At 40.2% G+C, this 12369-nt stretch overlaps 1 protein-coding gene across 2 annotated transcripts in view; it reads left to right on the forward strand.

The window, feature by feature from the left end:
* Positions 1–8490: 8490 nt before the first annotated feature.
* The window catches only part of LOC111861706 (ATP-citrate synthase), a 78352-nt gene continuing 74473 nt past the window's right edge, over positions 8491–12369 (forward strand). The window contains exon 1 of one of the 2 annotated variants that reach the window (XM_023846487.2): positions 8491–8671. The gene's annotated coding sequence lies outside the window, so the exon portion shown is untranslated. The remainder of the gene's footprint in view (positions 8672–12369) is intronic. The other variant, XM_023846489.2, reaches the window with a different exon arrangement.

Below are 12369 nucleotides of genomic sequence, written 5' to 3' on the forward strand. Positions count from 1 at the left end.
TATATATATTTCCTTTGGGGCCGTCTGTGGCTGACCAAGAAGCAGTAGTGAAGTCGCGTTGTGGTGTAACAACGTCCGTACATAATGTAGGTGGGCCAGTGGAACTGGGCATGTCGGCTGAGTTTGATGCCACGAAGTGCATATAAGTATAGGGCTGAAATCAGCTGTGTATGTTGGGCTGTCAGCGACATTGTATGCCCACAGTGCTCTATTTTTTGTATATTCTTGTAGTGCGTTATATTGTGTTTTGTTCTCATTAAATCTTGTTATTGTTATATGGTTGATCATTATAACTTCTGATAGGCCCTCTGTTGTGAGCTTGGATTCCCTGCAATGACCTTAGGGAGCACTGTGAACACGACGCGAGAGCCTGTGACGAACCGCTCCCGACTTCACAATGGTTGTAGGTGGTAGCGTGAAGACGGGAGTAGCAGCAGTTCATCTGTACACAAGTTCAATTAGCTGAGAAGTTCTACAAATATATAAAATGTATCTTCTATATGTAATAACACAAATGTCGTCGTGAATGCAACAATTTATTTTGGTTGTAGTTCTTTGTCTTTTCTTCCTCTACACTACATGTTTCGGCCGTAATTGGCCATCATCAGGTGTATTTTTCACTACATAGCTGTCACACTGCACACAGTCCAAAATCTAAAACATCAGCCTGTCCGTTTTGTTTAATATCTTGCCAACACATGCTTGTCAATTAGATTTTAGTTTAAAATTTAAAATTTCTAAAATTTAAAGTTCAAAATTTAAAGTTTTAAATACCAGGGACACCTGCTCTTGTCTACATGTGCTGCAGCGGCTATTTCTTGTTTTCAGCATCGTTCGTGTATTATTCTGTGCAGGCTCCCTGTGTGTATGTGTCACTGCTCATCTCTAATACTTTTGCAAAAAGTAAAAAGGGCAAAAGTATTAAAGATGAGCAGCGACACACACACACACACACACAGGGAGCCTGCACAGAATAATACATGAATGGTGCTGAAAACAAGAAATAGCCGCTGCAGCACATGTAGACAAGAGCAGATGTTCCTGGTATTTAAAACTTTAAACTTTAGAAATTTTAAATTTAAAACTGGAATTCTAAAATCTAATTGATGAGCGTGTGTTGGCAAGATTTTAAACAAAACGGACAGGCTGATGTTTTAGATTTTGGACTGTGTGCAGTGTGACAGCTATGTAGTGAAAAATACACCTGATGATGGCCAATTACGGCCGAAACATGTAGTGTAGAGGAGGAAAAGACAAAGAACTACAACCAAAATAAACTATTGCATTCATGACGGCATTTGTATTTTTCATATAGAAGTGTATAGTGCAATAGGATGCTTAAATATAATATATATAAATGTATATTCAACAACTTTGCTAACTTTCATTAAATTATGAATTGCCTTCCTATTTCTTGATTATGATCTTTCATAATTGTATGTACATGATACAGCCATTTTAACTATACTGAAGTAACAAATCAGAAATAGTAATTTGTTCTTACTATCGATGATAAAACACTGATCTTTCCAGTTGTATTATTTAAAGTGTGCTATCAACTTTATGAATGAATCATGTGGTTTAACATTATTTGCAGAAAACTATAGTAATTTATTTATGTATGTCAGTATTGATGCAAATTATATTTTGTCAAATTGTGATTGTTTAATATGTAGTTTTTAATTTCTTTAGATGTACATTATGTAAGCTTTAGATATAAAAAATGCTTATTGAATTTTTGCAAAAGGCATTTGAAGTAATTTCTGTTTATTATAATGGAGCTGCTCCAGATAGTGTGTATATCATAAAGTTTTACTTGGAAGGAGTCAAGTATGAACTGATGAGGTCATCAGATCAATACTAAGTCAATGAGGATTGGTAAGTTACTGTAAGATTTGGTTATGCATTTAAAGTAATTATCAAAGTTTTCCATTCTTAAGTCCTGCAGTTTTATATGGGAGTGAAAGCAACAAACAAAAATAGAATTATAGCTGCAGAAATTAAATCTTTGAGACTGCTGGATGAATATGGCCAGTGGGGTCAACAGATGACCCAACTCCCTGACTCCTAGATAATGATGGTGATAACAAATATATTTCAAATATGAAATTGCTAGTAAATCAGCAAAGGATGCAAGTAGGATGATACTGTTTATGCTCCACTGGTGGCAAATATTCCGGAACAGGTCATGCTTTCTTGGAAAAGTAATACACATGATTCCATTTTTTATATACAAGATGTATCAGAAAGTTCCCAAACTAGGTAAAAAAAGAAATGCTGGCTTAACTTGCTTAATTTTGGCTGCCGTATCCTTAAAATGTAGTCTCCATGGGAATGTATACAGTGATCCAATCATTTTTTTTTTTTTGCTTCAGAAGCACCGTGGAAATTATTTTCCTTAATGATGTCTAGTACCACTTGTGATTCCCTTTGGATGTGAGACACTGTTTCAAAACGTCATCCCTTCAGTTTCATTTTCAATTTGGGAAACAAAGTGAAATCACAGGGGGCTAAGTCTGTTGAGTAGAGAAGATGGTGAACAATAACCATGGTGTTGTTAGTCACAGACTCTGTGGTTTTCAGGGACGTGTGGGCGGGCACATTGTCGTGATGAAGGAGCAGTGTGTTGCATGTTCAAATTTTCTATCAAGACCTCCTAGCAAACTCCATAACTGATCCCAACAGCATCTGTGAGCTCATGGATTGTTCGGCAATGGTCTTCATCGAAGAGTTCTCGAATTTTTTCAATTTTGTCGTTTTGCTTGTGCTTGGTTGCCCTGAACGTTTGTCATCTTCAACTGGCACTCGACCGGCCTTGAAACATGAATGCCATTCAAAAACTTCTGGCTAAAGAACATTCTCCAAAAGCCTCACAAATCATTTCGGGGGTTTCAGTAGGAGATTTACCGAGCTTCACAGAAAACTTGATGCAGACAAATTGCTCAATTTTGCCATCCATTGCAGACAAAATGAAACAGGAAGTCAAAATAGCACCCATGTAAAAACAGTGCATGTTCACAACACAGTGTTACATGTCAGACTGATGCAATAGGCTTGTGGAAGTGTGACCTTGGCCTCCACTCTTTCATCGAGGCAGTTACAACAATGACAGCTCAGGAACTTTTTTTTTTCAGTTTTCGGTTGATGTTCTCTATTTCTATCAATGAGCATAATAATTAACCCATCAGTGTGGTTTGACGTGTTACATTGGGCATGTAATTGCTGTATCTGCAGTTCAATGTGTACCATCATTCAGCTCTCAACTTCATTTCTCTAATATGTTAATAAGGAATGAATAATTTGTGTTTGATGATGTTTGAACTGGTCTATTGTGAAATGAGTGAATTCTCTTTTCATATATTAAGAATCTTATCAGTCTGAATATAAATACATGGCCTCATATTGATTGTGGGTGGCCCATCAGCAAGTCGTGCAGTCATGGAACTTGAAGAAATACAACTTCTGAATTAAGTTTTAGACAATGAAAATATTTGTGAATTTATTTTGGATAATGATAGAATTTTGACAGTGATTATATACAGTTGGTGACTCCAGGAATCTTTGTGATTAGTGAGAGTGAGAATGCTATTGGTGGTGATGAACAGCAAGATGGACATGTAAGTATAGGATTAGGAGTGTCAAATAAATTTGTATGGCAAAATGTAGACTCATTTCCTGTTCCACATCAAAGATTTTATGATGGATCTGGATCCTAATTCAATATGAACTGGATTTTGTGAGTGCATTTGAAAAAATTTTGTTATATAGCTCTTGTGCAAATCATTGTAGATGAAACAAACAGATATACTGAGCAAGAAATTTTGAAAAGTGTCAATCCTTTCACATCTTGCTCTAGGATTAGGATATGGGAATATGTTACAGTTGATGAAACAAATGTGGTTTTGGCTCTTTTTATGTTGATGGGCATTGTACAAAAGCATACACTTAGATCATATTACTCAAAGAACTGGCTGCTACTCAGTCCATTTTTCTGAGGCTTCTCCTATGGAAAGATTCATTCTGCACCAAAGTAACAAATACCAAAATCTGTATTTTTTAAATGAGAACATTGCAATAGATGACTATTTACTCTGTGGAAATGTGGTTTGTCTTTCAGACAGTACATACCTTTCAAGGTTGCCAGATTTGGCATTAAAATGTATGAACTCTGTGAGTCTAGCGCCATAGCTCAAGCGGTTAGTTGCTGGCTTCCCATTGCGGCGGCCCGGGTTCGATCCCGGGTCTGGTCAAGTGGGATTTGTGGTGGACGAAGTGGCGCTGGGGCGGGTTTTTCCAAGTACTTCAGTTTCCCCTGCCAATCTTTATTCCACCAATTGCTCCACAATCACCCTCACCTATCATCTGGGGCTGGTACAATAGGCCAGAAGTGGCCGCAGTACAAGGGACTTAGTCCCACCCCACTAGTAATAAAAAAAAGACTCTGTGAGTCTACCTCCAGCTGTGTTTGGTCTTTTCTTGTTTACACAGTTTGTGATTGCAGAAACTAATAAAACTGTCAGAACCTCTTCTTGGTCATAGACACACTGTGTGGATGGAAAGTTTTTATAATTCATGAAGTTAAAAAAAAAGAACTCTAGGAATGTTACAAGTGAATAGGAAAAATATTCGTCCTGCAGTGAAAACACCGGAAAAAGGAGAGAACTGTGGTCATCACTCAGGAGGTGTGGCAGTTCTTGCATATGAAGAAAAGATGCAAGTGACTATGACATCTGTATACGACAAAGATGAAATTCATGTGGCCATGAATAAAGCAAACAGAAGAAACAGCCTTTGGTTGTGATTATAATATAAACGTGTCAAGTGTTGATCTGAAGGCTCAAATGCTACAGCCATTCTTGCTGGAACAAAAGAAAGGTATCAAGTGGTATTTGAAATTATTCAAGAGACTATGCAGTGTAGCAGTACATAATGCAATCATCGTGTATGGACACTCCCAAATAACAGAAACATAGATTCACTAAAATTCAGGTGTTCACTCGCACAAGGTCGTGTGGAAAAAAAACAGTTCTGGTGTTCTCCATCCTGTGCATGACCATCCTTCAATTTAACTGCCATCTAAAAAGATTGTATTTCCTGGAGTATATTCCTGCCATTGGAACGAAGGCAGAACCTTAAAGAAAATGTGTGGTGTACACAAAACACAGTAAAAGCAAAGAATATATTTAGTGGTGTAGTGGACATAAGGTGCCAAAGGATGCGTCTGGCAGAGGAAGAAGTATTGTTATAGAACTCATGAGCAGGGCCCCTTCCTTCCAGTCTGGTAGTGGTCAAAGACCAAGTGATACACTCAGTGCGAGGGTGTAGTATTGTCTAGATTGGAGAGCTCCCTCGGAGTAGAAAATGGTCTGAGAGAACCAAACCCGTGGGCCCATCCGCCAGAAGGAATCTACATAGCCAGAACCTATGTCCAAGTCTGCCAGGAGGTACTTGTGAGAGCCTTGAATCCTACCCATTGGGACCAAAAGCTCACGAGAGGATCCCCTCTGGCACACTGTGAGCCAGTCACGCTGGTGACTGCCCGATGTGGAAGAGCCCCGGGCACAAAACCCAAGATTGAAACTACAGGACATAATCATGGCAGCCAGACCACATTTAACTGACGGAGAATTTCGGAGTCAGAAGAGCTCCTGACCGAATATGGGGACATTTTTGCTGGGGATAACGGAGACTATGGGCTAGCTAACACAAAGTGTATCAGCATATAGATAAGGGAGCTCCCGCACCCCCAACCGATTCGTCAGCCTCTGAGAAAGATATACCTAGCAAAACAAGTAGAGGTAAGTGAGATTCTCAACAACATGCAACACCGTGAGGTTATCAAGGTATCAGACGGCCTTTGGTCGTCTCCCATCAGGAAAAAGAATGTGTAACTTCGCTTCTGCATGGACTACAGTAAATTAAACGATGTCACAAAGAGAATTTTTTCTACTGTCCCGGATTTATGACACTCTAGACACGCTGGCCTGAGCCAAATGGTTCTCCACATTCATTCTACAGGAAGTACAAACCGGACAACGACCGGAATGAAAAAAAAAATCGCCGAACACAGCCCCACGTGCAAGAACAAATGGGCTCAGTGGAAATCGCGTACTGTGATAAACGGCATTTTAGGGCGCAAATGGGAATCCGCCAACGGCCGATCTCAAATAGCCCAAATAGTTATCCCTTGGAGCAGGGTAAATGATATGCTGACCAAGCTATGCCGTGGATCGTCAGCAGTTCACTTTGGTATCAAAGAACCCTGAATAAAGTTCGGCAAAGGTGCTCTTGGCTTCAGGGAAGAAGCGATATTGAAAAATGGTGCCGACAGTGCGACACCTGTGCAGCTAGTCGCAGTCCGCGGACCAGGAATCGGGGCCAAATGCTAGTCGCAGTCCGCGGACCAGGAATCGGGGCCAAATGCGCCAGTACAATGTTGGGGCTCCGTTCGAAAGGATAGCCATCGATGTAGCAGATCCCTTCCCACGGAGTGACCAAGGAAACCGATACCTTCTGATCGCTATGGATTATTTTACAAAATGGCCGGAGGTGTACACCGTCCCCAATTAAGAAGCTTCGACAGGAGCGGAAGCTCCAGTTACCAACTTCTGCCATTTCGGCATACCTTGGGAGTGATATAGTGACAAGGGCCGTAACTTCGAATCTCGTCTGCTGCAGGAAGTTTTACAGCGCCTCGGAGTGAGCAAAACGCGCACCACGCCCTTGCACCCGCAGTCGGACGGCGTGGTGGAGTGCTACATCAAGACGATCTAGACGGCCGAAGAGCACCTACGAAAGGTCGTCGCGTAGCACCAGAGGGACTGAGACGAGAGATTACCCCACTTTCTCCTAGGTTACAGGGCATCCACTCACGACACTACGGACTCGACTCCAGCCAGCCTAGTGTTCAGGCGAGAACTACGACTGCCCAGCGACATGCTGTTTGCAGCACACATAGACAAGGAACGACCTACAACCGATCGTGCGGCAGACTTAGTGGACTGTGTACACGACATCCACAATTATGCACGCCAACATCTGGAGCTGGCCTTCCCAAATGTTAACGTCAGTGTCTACCGGGCGGTACTGCCTCAGTTGAAACCTAACGGTGCCAACATATTCTTGGGCAGTTGCCACAGTCCCTCGTTCTATTTCACATCTCTTCCCAAATATTAACATTAATGCCTTCCCGGCCGGACTGCCTCGGTTGAAACCTAACGGTGCCACCGTACGCTGAGGCGGTTTCCCCAGTAGCCTTTGGTATGGCCATGGCTGGTAAAATCAGTGCATTCAATACTTGCCCACTATTGCAACACTGGTGAATCGACAGTAGCTTGAAGGAGTAAGATGCTTGGGCTTCGGCCCACCTGCATATCGAAGTATCAGTGCCATCACCGGGATAAGCAATTGTCCCGGGTTCATTCTTCCTTGTAGGTCACACCCCCTACAAAACATTAGCGTCAGTGCCTTTTCGACAGTACTGCCTCAGTTGAAACCTAACGGTGCCAACGTACGCTGAGGCGGTTGCCACAGTAGCACTTGGCGCAGTCATGTCTTACGAAATCATTTCATTCCATCCTTAATAGGAATAAATGTTTTATAAATGTTGATTTTGTAAATTATTTAAAATGAGTTGGAATGGTAGCCATGACCAGTATAAGTCAGCTTGTGAACAATTGTATTATACGAGTGCTTTCTCCTGTTTTCTTACACTGAGTATTGACATGGAGGGGACAACTTGTAGTTTCTCCAAGCAATCCGACTACTACTGAGTTCATTGTGCACCCCAGTTTCACTAGGGCCCATAACATACCTTGCCCCATTACTAGAGCCATAAACTTTTTGATGCCGTACTACTGGCTCCAGCACGAAGAGCTGAAAGTCTTCATTCTGTACTCAGCCAAAGCTGTGCATTGACGGCATTGACAGAGTAGGTTGTAGGAGGACTGTGCTCCTACTCACATTTCTTGCATATGGCATTATTCAGGAAGCCTAACATGTAGGTACCTTTACGGTGAACAGTAAGCAGTCAACATTCCTGTTGCCAGTCTACACTTTTTCCTGTCTAAGGGCAGTAGGTCCCTAGATAGTTTTCTAAAGGCCTTTTATTGCAGAACTTGAATTGACTCATGCCTAGTATGTTAGCCCTGAAGATTTTTTTTATACCACGTTCACGGTTCACGAGAACACGGGTTCTTACCATTGTTGACCGGTACAGGGTTCTGCGCTTCACGTCGACCGGTGCACTGTAGCTTGCGAGGCAAATACGAATTTTGACAAAGAAGCGGTTTCATGCATGGCAAGGAGTTTCTTGAACCTGAGCGACTATTAACTCTTGAAGAATGACTACCTCGGGTTAGTACCTCTGGTTTGTGGAGGAGGTAAAGTTTATCATTTATTCGGCATGGCAGTGGGAAGCGGTGGGAAGATAATGTGGGTTTTAACTGGGGAACAATATTGGCCGTGAATTTTTGACCAATCACTGCATTTTGTTACTTGACTGTCAAAATGGCTGCTCTATCGATGTGCTTTTAATTTCCGGTGTCGTGGGGTTATGCGTGTGTAAAAATTACTTGAAATATTTAGGGAATTTAGTTATTTTTGTAACTGTATAGTGAGGTGCAGAACTGCAAAAGCGTCAGGAGACATTAAGAGGGAAGTAAGTACAAAGGTTAGTTTTGCACAACATATACTTGCTACATTTTTTCGTAGTTATTGAAATCCCCCCGCTCCACAAAACCTGGGAGCCTTGACCTGCGGTCCTCTCTTAGAGTAAGCATATTAGCAGATGTCAGTGTTACTGAATGCCCAGAGTTTTCTCTGCTCCAATTAAATTATGCAGCTTCAGTGCATTTTGACAGACTGTCTGGATGTGTTCAATTTTGACGAATAGAATGATCTTGTTAGGTTTCTTTTTTCGTTGATGACCCACAGAATGGAGAGTTCATGATTAACTATTTTGAAGTTATGACATGACCGCTTCTGAATACAATTTGTAAACGGTTTCTGCCGCTTCTTGATGTGATCTATTTTAATATCGTCTGGAACAGTTGTTACATAAAGTTCACAAGCTGTCAGTTTGATGGCATATACTGATGTCATCAGCTGCTGGTCAGTGTTGATTATATTTATTTATAGATAATATAAATGCCACAAGGAAAAATGCAGCTCTTATTGACACTAGTAAGGAGGCTAGTCTAGAAGCAAACACACAGAAAACTAAGTAAGCATTGATGGCTTGTCACCAGAATACAGCAGAATCATGATGTGAAGATAGCTAATAGATCCTTTGGATATGTCACGAAGTGCAGATATTTGGAAGTGACAGTAACGTATCAAAATTTGATTCATGAAGAATTTGAGAGCAGATTGAATTCAACTATATTTGCCACCATTCAGTTCAGAAGTGCTTGCTTCTCCTCTGCTATCTAAAAATGTAAATATTAAAATATATAAAACTAATTTTGCATGTAGTGTTGTATGGGTGTGAAACTTGGTCTCTGACATTATGGGAAGAACATAGACTGAAGGTACATATTTGAGAAGAGGTCCTGAGAAGAATGTGTGGTCCAAAGAGGGATGAAATGGTAGGAGATTGGAGAAAATTGCATAATGAGGAGTTTCATAATTTGTACTCTTTGCAAAATATAATTAGAGTAATCAAGTCAAAGAGGGTGAAATTGGCAGGGAATATAGTATGCATGAGAGTGAAAAGAGGAATTCATTTAGGATTTTTGTGGGAAAGCCAGAAGGAAAGAGAACACTAGGAAGACCTAAAGATAATTGGAGGGATAATATTAAAAGGGCTCTTAGATAAATGGGATGGGGTTGTATGGACTGCATTATCTGGCTGAGGACAGAGGCCAGTGGCCAGCTCTTCTGAACACAGTAATGAACTTTCAGGCCCATAAAATGTTGGGAAATTCTTTAGTAGCTCAATGACTGGCAGCTTCCCAACAAGTTAGTTATGCTGATAAGTATTCTTCGAGAACAGGAAAGTTGATTACGCGGTGTTATGTGAGAAAAGGTGGTATATGAGATGACTGTGTTGTCTGTGTTCTCATTTCAACTCCTGAATCAGTTGACTGAATTTCACGAAACTTTGTATAAATGGTATGCCACACCATCTCCACACTTACATAATTTCCTACAGTCAGTAATAATATGTCAGATGCATAAACTTGTTTGGCAGTAGTGACACTAATCCATTCTAATGTAGGGTCCAGAAGTGTGGTATGGTAATCGATCTTTGAAAGATATGCAACTTATGTGAAGGTATTTTTTGTAGTGTGAAGTAACAACATGGAGGCAGTGCAATATTCTTCTTTAGGTTTTGGGTTCATGGGGATAACTAATGAACAGTTGGAGCTAAGCATGTGGAGTTTGTTGTATAACTATATCATAAATGTACCTATACATACTTACTTATGGAGCTGAGCCCTTCTGGAGGAGCCGCCAATTCTGCAGCTACTCAAGAATTTCCCAGCATTTTATGGAACCCGAAGGTTCGTTACCGTGTTCACAAGAGCCCTCCACTGGTCCCTATCCTGAGCCAGATCTATCCAATCCATACCATCCCATCCTATCTCTCTAAGATCCATTCAATGATATATGACCTTTTCTTTTTAAAGGGCTGCATTGCTAAATATCCTTTGTCTGTGGGCAGAACAGTATAGCCTTGATAAAGAATAACCACTTTTTTTTCTTATTGATAGTAGGAACAGTGAAATTACTTTTGTCAAATTTATACAAGTAAACAAATGTAGAATGATTATAAGTAATTAGAACATAACAACTTACTAATGTGACAACTGGGCTTCTGCTCCAGATGCCAAGTGTTTGTCAGGTGCAGTACTTGTCATTCATTTGATATAATGATATTTTATTTGGGGAGGGCGATGCATTGCCACTTACAGGTTGGCACTTCCCTTGCAGTTTGCTATGTAGATCATACAAGTGCCCACAAATGTCTGTCATGAAGTTCAGATCACATATTCAACTTGCATGTTCAGAATGATTGACTAGTCGCCCTTTTTCAGTAAGAAAAACGTGATCTCTTCTTATAGTAATAGAGAGCATTGCAGAACCTTACCTTTGCTAAGCCAGTGAACTTCAGAGGAATAAAAATTGCCACCATATTCACTTTCGATTTTTTAAGGAACACCATGAACTGTCTTTGGCTTAGCCCGCATGACCTATAAAGTTAACTGCACCGATGGTATGCTGTACTTTATTTAATCCCAGAGCCGTACCAGTTAGAATTTGTTGATGGGTAATGCATTGGTACTTTATTAATTCATTTTTGAGACCTTTTTATTTACTTTTTGAGTCAATCATAAAAGGCGCACTGTCAGTAACTATATTAAAAAATTAGAGTTAATTTTACCAACCACACAACACGTTTTTATTATTGTCACACTACATGTTTCGACCTCAAGAGGTCATCCTCAGGTGTACGAACACAGTTGCACAATCTCACACAATCACATTCGTTTTTCCACTTATTTTGATCCTGTATCCTGTTCAGATCCACGCTCAATAATATATGTCGGTATGTGGTCGGTAAAATTAACTCTAATATTGATTAAGTACACAACAGGATACAAGAAACAATTAAATTTATGTAAGATTTGAGGCTTTCACGGCGGTGACTATGAAGAAAGCAGTCTTCTGGGATTTGGCACCGTGTATAGGTTAACACCACATATACACGGTGCCAAATCCCAGAAGACTGCTTTCTTCAATTAAATTTATATTCAAAAACATTGACATTTCCAAATTATGCTTTTGAAGACTACATAGTGGTGTCTAAATGATCCAATCCCAGTGTCTGGTGTCACGCTGAATGGAAGTCTACAAGTTCATTAAATACCACAGTTCTTCAGACATATCCAATTCAAATGTTATTTATGTTTTTGCAGCTGAGATGATGTCTGTTGATTCATTAGCAGCCAATGAATGGTGAAACACACTTGTAGAATATCTAAGAAACCTGAATGTCATCATCTTTTGAAATACTGAATTTTAGGTTCTTATGGGGGTGAGTAATGACTGGAATGGGGCTGCCAGACTGCACAGAGTCCTATCTCAGAAGAAAATATTCTTCATGGCTTGAAACAGTGTAAACCCACTATTGTAGTTGAAACTGATGGCTAGTATATCAGTTCATCTGTCACAACACAACTATAGTGTAAATAACTGAAGACAGTGACTGCCATGATGGAATCAGTATTTATTCACTGAGCTACTCACTACATGTTTTGACCATATAAGGTTATGTAAGGCGTTTAAAATGCTAAAAATGTTGTCATCATACATCATTGAACTTCTACACAATAGATCCTTTGTTACTAATTTCTTCTTACACAA

Source organism: Cryptotermes secundus, unplaced genomic scaffold, assembly GCF_002891405.2.
Source record: "Cryptotermes secundus unplaced genomic scaffold, Csec_1.0 scaffold235, whole genome shotgun sequence".
Classification (NCBI taxonomy): Eukaryota; Metazoa; Arthropoda; class Insecta; order Blattodea; family Kalotermitidae; genus Cryptotermes; species Cryptotermes secundus.